Raw genomic sequence first — 16,648 nt, forward strand, 5'->3', positions numbered from 1 at the left:
CCACCATTGAAGATCAAATTCTCCTAATTCTTTGTAATGTCTAATCTTTACTTTCTGAATTCTTTAAGTACTATGAGAGGCTAAACCCCCTGATGCTAGGGGGGTGGTCCTGATGTTATCGTATGTTATGAATGTGAACCAATGATTCCTTGATTACTATGTTATGTCTTTCAATTTAGTTGTGTGATGTTATTATGCGTTTGTATCGGACAAATACAAATTAATCTATGACTTCCAATTACAGGACTGTGATGGGTAGGGTTTTCACACAATTGGGCTTATGAATGCATCATCTAGGACTAGTAACTTTCATAAATTACCGTAAACCTCGATATATTGTATGATTAAAACCAATGATTAATTGAATGGACATTTGAGTAAGAATTGGTAGTTTAATAGTTTCTCACTTAAGGACTTAAGTAAGAACATTCTGAGGTTAGGTGATTGAATGTATCATAGGCATTAAGGAAATCGGGACAAATTCATAACGGGCTAACTCAACCACTTACCCTAGCATCTTTTATCTTAATCAGTTATTTTTACTATCTTCGTGTCACTATTCGCAATTCCAAAACAAACCAACCATTATCTTTTTGTTTGAATAGAATCGAATTGAAATAAGTAATTCCTACGCAATCCTCGAGATCGATACTGGGAAATAAATTCCTTATTACTACATCGGTGAAAATAGTACACTTGCTATTTTTCCGATCAAGTATGCTCGCCAAGGATTCGCATCCTCGTGCCTACGTATTCTCATTATGCAATGAGAAAGTCAGAGCAATCATAGTTCGGAATTACGAGAATAAAGGGAGAAAGAGAGAGATTTTTCTAAGCAACGGGGACTCACAAGACAAACACCTCTTCAAGGAAGGATTGTAGTATTGGAGTGCAAGGAGTTGTGTGTCACTTGCTGGGGAATCGATAGTTTGAGATCAAATGAGGATAGTAGCTTGGATCTAAAAGAAGGATAAACTCTTAATCGAAGAGCAAAGTGGCGTGTTAGCCGAAGACGAATGAATTGAATGTTTGGGATAAGAGCCAAACAAGGATGAAGTGAGTGTTTGGGATGAGAGCCAAACAAGGATGAAGTTAGTGTTTGGGATGATAGCCAAACAAGGATGAAGTTAGTGTTTGGTATGAGAGTCAAACAAGGATGAAGTTAGTGTTTGGGATGAGAGCCAAACAAAGGCGAAGTTAGTATTTGGGATGAGAGCCAAACAAGGATGAAGTTAGTGTTTGGGATGAGAGCCAAACAAAAATGAAGTTAGTGTTTGGGATGAGAGCCAAACAAAGATGAAGTTAGTGTTTGGGATAAGAGCCAAACAACTCTCGATTGAAGAGATGGACTATCATCAGGACGTCCTAAAAGGATGGACAAGGAGTCCAAGGAGAAATATGATTGATCTCAAAAAGATGGTATTGGTTGAGTGAATGTAGAATTGGATAGAGAAAGTAAATTGATAAATAAGATAGCTCGTGAAGAAACTAGGTTCTCCTGCCTATGTACCCTTATAGTGCAATAAGGAAATCAGAGCTTTCGTAGTTCAGCCCACTAGGGCTGAAAAGAAATTGATAGGAGGCAAGAAAAAATGGATGATTGAGATTGAAATGATTAGAATGGAATGGAGAGACTTGATAGTTACTAGATGAGAATCACACTAAAGTCTATGGGTAAAGGTAGATACGATAAGCAACGAGCCAAACATCTCGCACCCAAAGATATCCAGAATGAGTGTAGGAAAGCTCCAGTCTCATTCCTTCTTTACCACTTAAGGCTCGTGGCATGTAACTCTTATCTTAAACTTCAAGTGAAGAAAGGAGAGTCTTTGTAGTTGTTTCTTGTAGTGATGATGAAGACCTTATCAATCGTTTGATTCGAATTGCACTAAAGTCTATGAACGGAGGTGAATACGATGAGCGCTGGGTCATACGTCCCATACCCAAAGATACTCAGAATGGGGGTAGGAATACTCCAGTCCCACTCCTTCTCCATTGCTTAAGGCTCGTATCGTACAACTTAATTCATGATTGATAAGTTGTTGATTGTAGTCCTTGCTCTTGTTGTGAAAGACTTGTCAATTGTATGATTAGAATTGTGCTAAAGTCTATGAGTAGAGGTGAATACGATGAGCGCTGGGTCATACGTCCCATACCTAAAGATACTCAGATTGGGGGTAGGAATAATCCAGTCTCACTCCTTCTCTATTGCTTAAGGCTCGTGTCACACTCTTCTAACTTTGATTTAACAAGTGTTGAAGACGCCACCTTTGATGTGCTTGAATAAGTTGAAGACGCCACCTTTGATGTGCTTGAATAATCTGCTGCTTGATATAACTGAGGATGCCTTGATTGAAGATCTTGTCTTGAGGCCTTGAGCTCCACAGCGTGAAAGAAAAGTCCTACTAAGTGACCAAGGGTCTTTTGGTCACTCAATTAGACTGGGGGATTATACAAGTTCAAAGGATTTAATTAATCAAAATTTATTTTGATCAATTTAATCGGGGGTTTGGTTTTAGTTTTGAAGGGAACTAATTTTGGATCTAATTGAAGTTAGTACTTGTTAGAAAGTATCCTAAGGGATCATGCATTAGAAATTGGTTGAATATTCCAAGTTAGATTAGAAATCCTAGGGGAGCATGTCAAAACATTTATTAAAATCATGATTAAAATTCTATGTTAAGTCCTACAATGATTGAATTCTAATCCTAAGGGGGGAACATGCAATTTTCAACACAAAATATCAAAATAGGCCCATAAAGGGCAAAATGGTCAATAGTGAAATATGTCCAAATTCTATGGTCTAAAATTGGTTCTAGCCTAAGGTGGAAATTTGTCATGTAATTCTAAATTCAATCAAGAGCTTACTTAGAATTTAAACCAATTCCTAATCAAAATCCTAATTTAAAAGTCCTAATTAAATTCTTATGAAAACTCTAATTAAAATCCTAATTAAAAATCTAAGGAAAATTCTAAAATTTAGATTAATCCTAATTGTCTAAATCAACCTAATTAAGCTAATGTTATCCTAATTAACCTAATTATATTGCAAAAACAATAAAAGAAAAAAACAATTAAAATGGAGGTATGAATTGCAAATGGGTGTGTAAAGCAGAACTAGGTTAATGGGCTTCAGGATGAGCCCAAAGTTGTTTTTGGTGCAGGAAGCAATGTCCAAAAACTGGGGGTATGCACAGTAAAAATGCCAATGGGCTTCTTGAGCCCAACTAGAGCTTCAACACTCCAACCAGGGAGGTGTACGTGGAAATGACATGGCGAATTAGCAACAATGCTAATGGGCCTGACGAAGCCCAAATTCATTTTTCCAATAGTCACCGGGGAGGTGCATTAGTAATCATGGTGTGTAAAGAGTAATATCCATGAGCCTTATCCACTTAAGCCCAATAAACTCACCTCGGTTTACTTAGACAAGTCAACAGAGTCAAAATGCCTCCATGCGCGCGCTCAGCCTCACTGTCCGTTCACTCTGACTCGCCGTGCCGGCGTCCGTCACCGGCGCCGGTGTTGGCTTATACCTAACCACCACCACCATTGGATGCGTCGTGACAAGCTAATCATGAATATGGAACTGGAATAGGGAAATAGTCACAGCTTTGGTGGAATCGAACCTAAGCATAGAAGAACCCTAACCTTCAAGACTCAAATTAAATGGCGTATGTCTTAGACCAATCCCTACAACTATGGGGCTTTTACTTCCTATCATGGTTACCACGCCTTGGCATGCTCAGAGCAAGAAAAGGATGTGAAATGAAAAATGACATACTGGAGAAGATGATCGGAGAATTCGCCGATAAGTTTTCTAACCTTGATTCTTCCTTCTTCTTCTTCTGTTCATCTCCTTCTTCTTCTTTTGAACTGGATTGATGCAGAGTGAGAGTGAGGTGGTTTAGCTCAAGCTAAATTGAAGCTTCAATGGCTTTTGAGAGAGAGCTTTTATGAGGGTGAGGGAAGAAATTGCAGAGAGAGTGAATTTTTTGAGCAAAGTGTTTGAGAGCCTCAAATGATGATAGTGAAGTTGTTTAAATAGGTAAGAGGTTTGGAACTTTGGTAGGCTTGGAATGAGGTTTGGATTCAGTTGGCTTTTGGTTAGGAGTTAGTTTACATTGACTCACTGAGTTAGTTGCAAACTCAGTTAGTTAAACTTGACTCAGTTAGCTAGGAATGGTTATGTTAGTTGGTGAATGAGCAAGTTTTGTTTTTTTGTTGACTGGATAATACAGGTCATAACTTAAGTGGATTTTGTCTAATAGCTTGAGTCATGACCTGCTGCACAGGTTTTCTTTCAAAGCCAATGGTTAACAACTTGAATTATTGTGAGTGTTATGTCATGGTTGCAACAGGTTAATGTTATGTTGTTGGGGTGCAGGTGGATCAATTGCTTGGTTATGAACTTTGCACTTCCAATGGACAGGTATTGCTATGCCTTTGCTCTGGTTCAAAGCTTCATTGATGTGATAGGAGAATGCATTGTTGTTTATTAGATATACATTGCAGGGTGTTCATGTAAGCCATTACAAGTCTAGGTTTTCCACTGTCTGCACCAGCCCATTGGATATGTCGCAATTTCTGCTCATGGCTCTGCTACACTACCAATGATGGTTATGTGTTGTACTGCAATCTTTAACCAACTTCCTTGTTCTGTCAGCTTGTTGTTCATAATGCTAATGTAAAAGGTTGGTTTATGTTGCAGCTGGTTGTAGGTCTTGTGTTATGGTTGAGTTGCAGGGACTGCATGGTTTAGCTTGAGTTTGAAATAGGTTTTGGGAGTTTGGCTCGATGCAAGTTGGTACAGTCATGGTGTTGCAAGGAAATCTCATGGTCTTGTTGTTGTAGAACTGCTTGTGCATTGCTAGGTCTTTGATGATATCAATGTTAGCTTGATTATTGGATTTTGTTGTGCAAGATGGCCATGTGAAGGTTTGACATATCATGTACGCTGCAGGTCTTGCTCATCTGTCAAGCAGTTATGGTATCATTTATGTAGGGCAATTATGGGAGCAGGAAGTGCCAAGTGAATGCTCACAACTGGTCATTGCAGGTGGTGTTTGGATTGAAATCATGTGGAGCTAGGTTGGTGGCCTGTGCTTACTAATGGTAATGTGTAGGTTTAGATTGATGATTAGCTTGTCATTCAGTTGGCTAAATGAAATTCTAGTAACAGACTATCGATGTCACATTGGATGTTATGACATCCAATTCTGCGCAGACAGGTAATGTATGCAGAAAGTAAATGTAAAAGCAGTAAATGACACAGAGAATTGTTTACCCAGTTCGGTGACAAACACACCTACTCTGGGGGCTACCAAGCCAGGGAGGAAATCCACTATAAGAGGTATTAATTCAGGACTTAAACCACCAGTTTAATCCTATCACTTAAGACCTACCCAATACAATTTCAATCTAAACTAAGACCTGAGTACCTACTCACTCCCCCTCAATCACAGCAGTGATTACAACCATTAAGAATTTTAAAGTCAGTGGTGAAGATATACTTCAAACAACTCTTGATTGTGCTTAAAAGCTTTAATCAAGAAACACATCACTCACGCTTAAAAGCTTAGAGTGACACAACAATTATAACTCAATAAACACCCTAGTCCAATGCAATCATCTAGGTGATAATTGTTTGGCTCACAAGTAAAACCTAATTCAAGACACAATGAAAGTACAACAATGATATATAATGATATATTGAATTCTTCACGCTTCAAATCACTCAGTTGCTGAAAGTAGGATTGCCATCCTTTTATAATGCAGTACTTGGGCCTTGAACTTGAATTTCATAAAATTAGGGTTAAGCAAGTTAACCTAATATCCACACATTGGGGTGCTAACAAATAGGCTATATGCTATGTCTCTTAATTTTAGCACAGCTGTTAGTTTCCTGAAAATCAGTCTGAGATAAATACTGAGACATAACAGAAAAATTAGCCTATACTTTAGCATCTGCTGTCAGGGATGAATGTCATAACATTCAGTTTGACATCCAGAAAATGTTGTCATGAATGAATGTCGTAACATTCAGTTTGGCATCCAGTAAATCCTGTATTAGCTAATCATGCAACATACTACTTAAGCATGTCATGACATCAGTCAAGACATCTAAGTACAGTAAGTGTTTTAACATAAAATGCAGCCAATCAAAAACATCTACACTCAGGTTTTGCATCAAGCTGTTGCTCTTCCTAAATTGCCCATGCTTGCTAACTTTTCCATGAAGGTATGAATGTTGTTGTCATGTGTTGGTTATTTTAAAAGGTTGCTAATTTCTCATGAGCTTTGTTGGAACCTCCTGCTAGGCTAGAACTGGATAGTAACTGACATGAGCTTGTGGTTGCAGGTCTATGATGGTATTGTTGCAAGCTACAACAGGGTAAATGGCTTGGCAATATGTTGTGTGTACTGCAGGTATTGAGAATAATCACTGAACCACACTCATGGCATGTTGCCTTTGTTCATTTGTGTTAGTAGTGAATTGTTAGTATACTCCCCGTGATCACTTGATGCTTGGTATTTGATGACTAGAAGGATATTATAGTCATGATGGTTATATCATTGGACTCAAACTGCAAGTAGCTTGGAAGTGGATGAATTTTGCAATAACAGCCATTGCACTTCACACTGGTTAAAGGGGTTGCCCATACTGTCCTTGTCCTACTGTCTATTATGCTATTGTTCACATCTCCAATGTTTGCTTGACAGGTATTGCTTTGTTTTAGGTAGCATAGCTTCCATATTCAATAATACATTACTCTGACTTGGACAGTTTGGCAGCAGGACTTTCTTTACATTGGCTCTCTGACTTTGTGGATGCAGGATTTCTTACGAATCTGGTTGTTGTGGCTTCATGTTAGCTGCCAGACTGGCTATGATGATGTTGTGTTATGGCATGTGTGATGTTTAAGTATTGTGTCATGATTTTGGTTAATTATTTTGGCTTGACCCTTCAACTGTATGCTTTTTTTCACTGAACTATTTTGGATTGTTGGGCAGGATGCTGGTGTGCTTGAAGCAGGTTTGTTGCAGGTCAGGGCTTGATGTTAGGCTTGGTGCAGTAGAGTGATTAAGGTCTGCAGTTGGCCTTGGGTTGGTATGAAGTTTCCTGAGGTTGGTTATGCTGGACCATTTATGCAGGGAGGTTTCCATGTAGCTCCCAATGCAATTATGACCATCACAAGCTCAAGGTCAAGTGTAGGTTCAGTGCTGCTGGAAGGTATTGGGCAAGGCAAAACAAGTTGTAACATGAACTGCTTGCAGCAGCATGGTTGGCATAGGGTTTCACTTGGCTAGGTCATGTGTTTTTAAGGTTTGGTGTATTGTATTCTTGGTAAGAGCTATGAGTGATAAGAAAAGAATTATGTTGTGTTGTTAGAGAACTCTTTAGACCTGGTTTGGGATAAACCAAGGCTAATGGTTGTTGATTTAAGGATGTTCAAATACCATGGTGTGCACAAAGTCACTTACTTGCAAATGAAGTAATCAAGGGAAAGCACCACCAAGCATGAAGATTGGATGAAGAATCAAGGCAAATTAGGTTAGGTTAGATTTTTGATGGTCAAAAAAAGGGGAGATTGACTTTGGTCAAAGTTGACCAAAAAGTCAACTGTTGACCAAAGTCAACAATTGGTCAAAACTTCATTTTTCTTGGCATTTCCTTTGTACATGAACAATGGATTGATGATCATGGTGAAATTTAGGGTATTAGGGTTTTGGGTTCACTTTGGTCAAAGTTTACCAAAAAGTCAACTGTTGACCAAAGTCAACAATTGGTCAAAGATGTCAAATTTTGTATTTTCTTGTGTAGAGTCACCTGTAATGGTTTAAAATGACATGTAATAGATTGAAATGGTTTGAAAAATGATTGAAATTGGTTTCCAAATTGTCTTGTTTTATGACTTGGATGTTGGACTTTTGAAAAATAACTTGACTAATAATGTACATGGACAAAGCCATCAAATGAGACCAAAAGGCTAGGGTTTTGACAAAGTGTCCATGAACCACTAACATGACCAGCAAGTGGCTTGAAACACAGGGGGTTTGATTGTTCAGATGACCAGGATCAAATATGTGTCCACAACCAAATGAATAACACCATTAACTTTGAACTAAGACCAATGCTCCAAGAAAGGTTAGGTCAAGCAAATTGACAATGGGTGAAGATTGAGGGATCATGAATGCACAATCAAGCCACCAAGTTCATCTGATTACCATCTCCTGATTAAGGCTTTGAAGGCCAAGATGAGGCCTAGGGAAGCTCCAAGAGACCTTGCCTTGAGAAATTAGGGTTTTGAAGGCCCTAGGTTGTTTGGTCACAACTTTGTGGAAGTCAAACCTTCACCACCATCATTAGGGTTTCATATTCCCTATGCTGATGATGTGATCAAACCATGCCTTTGGACTTTGATACCTGTGTGAGCCCTAGCTTCATGGGCCCAAGTTTCTTTTGAATCCATGAGGAATGATACATGTGGATGAGTTATGGATGTACGCAAGTCATCTCCTGATCAAGTGATTAATACATAGGTGAGAAAGGGGAGGGAAAATTTAGGGGTACAACAGCTACCCCTATTTAATCTTCTTGGACCTGAATACAGGAATAGCGGAAGCTTTTCGGGTATTCAAGGTAGAAGAGGATTAAATACCTATGTGCCCAAAATTTGCTGGACCAAATGATTGGCTTTATTACCAGTGTGGAGAATATGTTTTATGCAGTGTATGAGGTATGCTTATTTTTTATGATGCATGCTTTTGTAGGGATGAGTCTTTATTATGGTGGGTATCTCGACTCGTCATCAAGAATTAGAATATGATTGCCGAGAAGTTCCAATTGGTGTCAATGCTGCCATCACAGAATCCTCTGCCTGTTAAGGAACACTGAAAGGCTGGAGTCCCCATGGTGCCCCAGTCAATTGAATGTCACAGGCATCCAAGTAACACCACTATTGAGTCACCAATCACCTATCAGGTTTATCGGATTTCAACGGTAATGCAAATTGTTTCTCTTTAATGTAGCATTTTTATTATTCCCCGGATTTTTAGAGCATTATGTGATTAAGACAAGTCAGTTATTTTGCATACAAAACATAGAACAACATGTTTGATAGAATAAACTGAATTTTATTGATATGGACTCTGTACATATGTGGAGTACAAGGATGCAAACACCCTTAATGAGGACGTTGCAAAAATTGAAAAAATAATTGAAATGGCATTGGGAAATATTTTTGTATGATTTTCTCCATTGATTACAACATTGGCCTTAATCTACCATATAATCTGAATCCCAAGGCCTTGCTTCATCTGACGGTGACTGGATCAATTCTTGACCCTCTGATATCTAGCTTGCAGCGTGTAGACTCAAGAATTATAGTCAATGCCTTTATCCCTAACTTTTGTCTGGATCTTTCAATTCTTTTTGTCCACCGGGATGCTCCTTTTTGCCTAAGCTGTAACACCCCAAATAAAGTAAAAGAATTATTTAATTAAGTTAATAATATATTTAATAATTTAATTAAATAAATTGAATTATTGGATTATTATTATTAATTTGGAATAATAATTATTATTGGAAAATATATAAGTGGAATAAGAGAAAAGGTTTTCATTTTTGGAAAAGGTTTTTACGTGAAAACTGAGAAGCTGCAGAGAAGAGGAAAAGGGCAAAGAGCTGTAGAGCAAAGGTTGGAGAACGGAAAAGCTTGAAGCTCGAAGAGTTGCCGGATTGTCAAGGTAAGGGGGGTTTATCGTCGTTTAATGGGTATTATCGATTAACATGTAATGGGTAGTGATAAGCCGTCGATTGACCCTAATTGGGATTTAGAATGCTGAGAAATTATGTTGAATAAGTTGTATTAAAGCTGAAATTGAATTTGTGTTTGAGTGTATTGTGAATTTCTGAGCGTATAGCTTTTTACGGAAGTTGAATCGGAGGTCCGGAAGTCCTCCAACGGCGGAAAATGCGGAAACTCTGCATTCTGCCTTGTGTTAGCGCAGGAACTGCTGTTTCGCCTGCGTTAACCGGTTAACCCAGGGTGTTAACCGGTTAACACTGTTATAAATTGTGAAAAATGTTGAGTTTTGCCTGCGTTAACCGGTTAACCTATAGCGTTAACCGGTTAACACTGTTGCGTTTTGCCTGGAAGTGTAATTTTCCTGCGTTAACCGGTTAACCTATGGCGTTAACCGGTTAACACTGTTGCAGTATGTAAAAATGGTTGATTTTTATGATGTAAGTGTAATTGGTGATTGGCCTATTGTATCCAATTGTGATAAATAAATTCGTGGAGTCTATGTTGCGAAATGTTGATGCAAATATGTTGATAAGTTGTTTTGTGGAAAATATTAAGTTGTAGGCTGATGAGCCAAAGTTGAATATAAGTTGTTTTGTTGAAAATGCTGAGTTGTAGGCTGATGAGCCAAAGTTGATTTTTAAGTTGTTGTTGCTGAAAAAAAGCTGTTATGTTGTCGTTGTTATTATGTTGTTGAACTTTCAAGTCGTACATGCCATATACATTCATATGCATTAAGTCGGGGCTTTTGCTCACACCACGTTGGCCTGGATTGGCAAAATTATGGGGCTTTTGCTCACACCACGTTGGCCTGGATTGGCAAAAATTTTAAGTTGAAAGTTGAAGGCTTATGCCTTGATGCCCACTAAACTGGCAATGATTTTAAGTTGGGAGTTTTACTCCAAATGGTACCACATGCATGAAGAGTCGAGTCTCATTTGAGTTGCATTTACGTTGTGTTTGAATATGATGTTGAGTTGAATATGCTGCTACCGAATGCATGATATGATGTGGGTGATTAACGTGTAAAGTTACTTAACATAACATGATGATTTATAATATTTATTATATCGATTGAGGAACTCACCCTTACAGTTATATTTTTCAGGTAACGAGCAGTGAGTTGAGTAGGAGCTAGTGCTTGAAGTCTATAGTGGTTTTAGTGGGTCATGCTCTGATAGATGTAACATCGGGACGGGATGTTTTATTTGTTGAACAAATGTTAATTTTAAGATATTACAGATGTTGAATGTTTCTATCCGCTGCGAATTTTAAAGAAGTGTTTATGTTGGATTAAATAATGAGCATGACTGATTTTTACGGTGAATTATGTGAAGTATTATGTGACACCCTTGGTGCATGATTACTCTGATATTGATTTATATGTTGTTGTTTAATTAAATATTTGGGGTATTTAGAAGGGTGTTACATTAGTGGTATCAGAGCAGGTCGGTCTGTCCGGCCAGTTGTCGTGTCGTTACTGTCTAACAATTGTGTAATTGTTATTAATCTTACGTTAAGTTGTGTTGTATTGATAAGTTGAAATGGCTGGAAGGAATGACGCTGCAATGGCTGCCGCAATGCAAGCAATGGCACAAGCGGTGCAGAACTTGCCAAATGCTGGTGGTGATGCTGGGTCACGTAGCTTGGCGACTTTTCAGAGAGAGAATCCGCCGGTGTTTAAAGGGAAGCATGATCCAGATGCAGCCTTGGGATGGTTGAAAGAGATTGAGAGAATCTTCCGTGTTATGGATTGCACTCCAGCTCAGAAGGTTCGGTATGGTACTCACATGCTAGCAGTCGAAGCTGATGACTGGTGGCTAGAGACTCACGAGAGGTTGACCGTGGCAGGTGAAGTCATTACTTGGGATGTATTCCGTAGGGAATTTCTGAGGAAGTATTATCCGGAAGATGTCCGTGGTAAGAAGGAAATTGAATTCCTTGAGCTGAAGCAAGGAAACATGTCTGTCACTGATTATGCTGCGAAATTTGTGGAGTTGTCCAAATTTTATCCTCATTACACTGGTGGTGGTGCTGAATTTTCGAAGTGCATCAAGTTTGAGAACGGATTGCGCTCTGAAATTAAGAAGGCTGTTGGGTATCAGAAGATACGCATTTTTACTGATTTGGTTGATAGCTGCAGGATATTTGAAGAAGACAATAATGCTCATTACAAGATTGTCAGTGACCGCAGAGGCAAGCAACATCAAAACCGTGGCAAGCCGTATGATGTTCCAGCTGGAAAAGGGAGACAAAGAGCTGCTCCGGCTCAGAGAGCTAGTGGGGGAGGTGCTCCTACTGGTATAGTTTGCTTCAAGTGTGGTCAGGCTGGTCATAAGAGTAATGTATGCACTGCTGAAGTAAAGAGGTGTTTTCGCTGTGGTAAGATTGGCCATGCAATAGCTGATTGCAAGCACAAGGAAGTGATTTGTTTTAATTGCGGAGAAGAAGGGCATATTGGAAGTCAGTGTCAGAAGCCGAAGAAAGGGAATCAGTCAGGAGGCAAGGTCTTTGCTTTATCGGGTTCTGAGACTTCTGCAGATGATCGTTTGATCCGAGGTACGTGTTATATTAATGGCTTTCCTCTTGTAGCTATTATTGACACAGGTGCGACTCATTCCTTTATATCTTTGGATTGTGCTGTGAAACTTAAGTTAGAGATATCTGAGATGTTTGGTAGTATGGTAATTGATACTCCTGCGAAGGGTTCAGTGACTACTACTTCGGTTTGTTTAAATTGTCCTTTGAGTATTTTTGGTAGGGACTTTGGGATGGACCTAGTGTGTCTTCCACTAGTGCAGATTGATGTTATTCTGGGTATGAACTGGTTGGTGTTTAACCGAGTTTCTATCAATTGTTTTGACAAGACTGTGATATTTCCTGAGAGTGAGGAAGGAAAGAGTTTGTTTCTATCAGCGAGACAAGTGGATGAGGAAGTAGCTGATGGGGCAGAGTTGTTTATGTTGTTAGCGACTTTGGAGGCTAAAGATAAACTGATGATTTGCGATCTAGCTGTGGTGTGTGATTTTCCTGATGTGTTTCCGGAAGAAGTGAATGAATTGCCGCCAGAGCGTGAAGTGGAGTTCTCTATTGACTTGGTACCTGGTACTAGGCCGATATCGATGGCTCCGTACCGTATGTCTGCTGTTGAGTTAACTGAATTGAAGAGTCAGTTGGAAGATCTATTGGATAAGAAATTTATTCGTCCGAGTGTGTCACCGTGGGGTGCACCAGTGCTATTGGTTAAGAAGAAAGAAGGTACTATGAGGTTGTGTGTGGACTACAGGCAACTGAATAAAGTGACGATCAAGAATCGGTATCCTTTGCCGAGGATTGATGATTTGATGGATCAGTTGGTTGGTGCAAGTGTGTTCAGTAAAATAGATTTGAGATCTGGGTATCATCAGATCCGTGTGAAAACAGAGGATATTCAGAAGACTGCTTTCAGAACAAGGTATGGACATTATGAGTATTCTGTAATGCCTTTTGGTGTGACTAATGCACCTGGAGTATTTATGGAGTATATGAATAGGATTTTCCATCCGTACCTAGACAAGTTTGTTGTGGTGTTTATTGATGATATTTTGGTGTATTCGAAATCTGAAGAAGAGCATGCTGAACATTTGAGAGTGGTTTTAGAAGTCCTACGAGAAAAGAAGTTATTTGCTAAATTGTCCAAGTGCGAATTTTGGTTAGGAGAGGTAAGTTTTCTTGGTCATGTGATTTCAAGAGGTGGTGTGGCTGTTGATCCTTCTAAGATAGAAGCGGTATCTAAGTGGGAAGCTCCGAAGTCTGTTGCTGAGATTCGAAGTTTTCTTGGTTTGGCTGGTTATTATAGGAAGCTCATTGAGGGATTTTCTAAGTTGGCGTTACCGTTGACGATGTTGACTAGAAAGGGGCAAGCGTTTGTTTGGGACTCAAAATGTGAAGAAGGTTTCCAAGAGCTAAAGAGAAGGTTGACTACTGCTCCTATTCTGATATTACCGAGTTCGTCGGAATCATTTGAAGTTTACTGTGATGCTTCATTGTTGGGTTTGGGTGGCGTGTTGATGCAGAATAAGCAGGTTATAGCTTATGCTTCAAGACAGCTGAGGGTTCATGAGAGGAACTATCCGACGCACGATTTAGAGTTGGCAGCTGTGGTGTTTGTTCTGAAGTTATGGAGACATTACTTGTACGGGTCAAGATTTGAGGTTTTCAGTGACCACAAAAGTTTAAAGTATTTGTTTGATCAGAAAGAGCTGAATATGAGGCAGAGAAGATGGTTAGAGTTTCTGAAGGATTATGACTTTGGGTTGAATTACCATCCGGGTAAAGCAAACGTAGTGGCTGATGCATTGAGTCGGAAATCATTACATATGTCTATGTTAATGGTTAAGGAAATGGATTTAATTGAACAGTTTAGAGACTTGAGTTTGGTGTGTGAGAGTACTCACAATAGTGTTAAATTGGGAATGTTGAAGTTGACAAGTGGTATTCTGGATGAGATCAGAGAGGGTCAGAAATCTGATATGCTTTTGGTTGATAAGTTGACTCTAGTGAATCAAGGTCAAGGTGGCGAATTCAGAGTTGATGAGAATGGTATTTTGAAGTTTGGTAGTCGGGTGTGTATTCCGGATGTTACCGAGCTTAAGAAGAGTATTCTTGAGGAAGGACATCGTAGTGGTCTGAGTATTCATCCTGGAGCTACGAAGATGTATCATGATTTGAAGAAGTTATTTTGGTGGCCGGGAATGAAAAGAGAAATTGCGAGTTTTGTCTATTCTTGTTTGACTTGTCAGAAGTCAAAGATTGAGCATCAGAAGCCGTCTGGGCTAATGCAACCGTTGGCTATTCCAGAGTGGAAGTGGGATAGTATCAGTATGGATTTTGTTTCTGGTTTACCGAGGACAAGTAAGAATTTTGAAGCTATTTGGGTGATTGTTGACAGATTAACAAAGTCGGCTCATTTCATTCCGATTAGAATGGATTATCCGTTAGGAAAATTGGCTGAGTTGTATATTGAGAAGATTGTAAGTTTGCATGGTATTCCGTCGAGTATTGTTTCGGACAGAGATCCTAGATTTACATCGAAGTTCTGGGAAGGTTTGCAGAGAGCTTTGGGAACTAAGCTGAGATTGAGTTCTGCATATCATCCGCAGACTGACGGTCAGACTGAGAGGACGATTCAGTCATTAGAAGATCTTTTGAGAGCTTGTGTTTTGGAAAAAAGAGGTGGTTGGGATTGTTATTTACCGTTGATTGAGTTTACCTACAACAATAGTTTTCATTCGAGCATTGGTATGGCGCCGTTTGAAGCTTTGTATGGTAGGAGATGTCGGACACCGTTATGTTGGTGTGAGTCCGGTGAGAGTGCTGTGGTCGGACCGGAAATTGTTCAACAGACTACAGAAAAGATTAAGATGATTCAGGAGAAGATGAGGATGGCTCAGAGTCGTCAGAAGAGTTATCATGACAAGAGGAGGAAGTCACTTGAGTTTCAAGAGGGAGATCATGTGTTTCTTCGTGTTACTCCGATAACAGGTGTTGGTCGGGCTTTGAAGTCGAAGAAGTTGACACCTCGATTTATTGGTCCTTATCAGATTTTAGAGAGGATAGGAGAGGTAGCCTATCGTATCGCTTTACCGCCGTCACTTGCGAATTTGCATGAGGTTTTTCATGTGTCTCAGTTGAGGAGGTACATTCATGATCCGTCGCATGTAGTCCAAGTGGATGATGTACAGGTGAGAGATAACCTGACTGTTGAAACATCGCCTATGAGGATCGAGGATCGGGAGTTGAAGCAGTTGCGGGGTAAAGAGATTGCCTTAGTGAAGGTAGCTTGGGGAGGACCAGCAGGTGGCAATGTGACTTGGGAACTGGAGAGTCAGATGAAGGAGTCCTATCCAGAGTTATTTGTTTGAGGTATGTTTTCGAGGATGAAAACTCTTTTAGTGGGGGAGAGTTGTAACACCCCAAATAAAGTAAAAGAATTATTTAATTAAGTTAATAATATATTTAATAATTTAATTAAATAAATTGAATTATTGGATTATTATTATTAATTTGGAATAATAATTATTATTGGAAAATATATAAGTGGAATAAGAGAAAAGGTTTTCATTTTTGGAAAAGGTTTTTACGTGAAAACTGAGAAGCTGCAGAGAAGAGGAAAAGGGCAAAGAGCTGTAGAGCAAAGGTTGGAGAACGGAAAAGCTTGAAGCTCGAAGAGTTGCCGGATTGTCAAGGTAAGGGGGGTTTATCGTCGTTTAATGGGTATTATCGATTAACATGTAATGGGTAGTGATAAGCCGTCGATTGACCCTAATTGGGATTTAGAATGCTGAGAAATTATGTTGAATAAGTTGTATTAAAGCTGAAATTGAATTTGTGTTTGAGTGTATTGTGAATTTCTGAGCGTATAGCTTTTTACGGAAGTTGAATCGGAGGTCCGGAAGTCCTCCAACGGCGGAAAATGCGGAAACTCTGCATTCTGCCTTGTGTTAGCGCAGGAACTGCTGTTTCGCCTGCGTTAACCGGTTAACCCAGGGTGTTAACCGGTTAACACTGTTATAAATTGTGAAAAATGTTGAGTTTTGCCTGCGTTAACCGGTTAACCTATAGCGTTAACCGGTTAACACTGTTGCGTTTTGCCTGGAAGTGTAATTTTCCTGCGTTAACCGGTTAACCTATGGCGTTAACCGGTTAACACTGTTGCAGTATGTAAAAATGGTTGATTTTTATGATGTAAGTGTAATTGGTGATTGGCCTATTGTATCCAATTGTGATAAATAAATTTGTGGAGTCTATGTTGCGAAATGTTGATGCAAATATGTTGATAAGTTGTTTTGTGGAAAATA

This window comes from Lathyrus oleraceus, chromosome 6 (genome assembly GCF_024323335.1).
Source record: "Lathyrus oleraceus cultivar Zhongwan6 chromosome 6, CAAS_Psat_ZW6_1.0, whole genome shotgun sequence".
Lineage (NCBI taxonomy): Eukaryota > Viridiplantae > Streptophyta > Magnoliopsida > Fabales > Fabaceae > Lathyrus > Lathyrus oleraceus.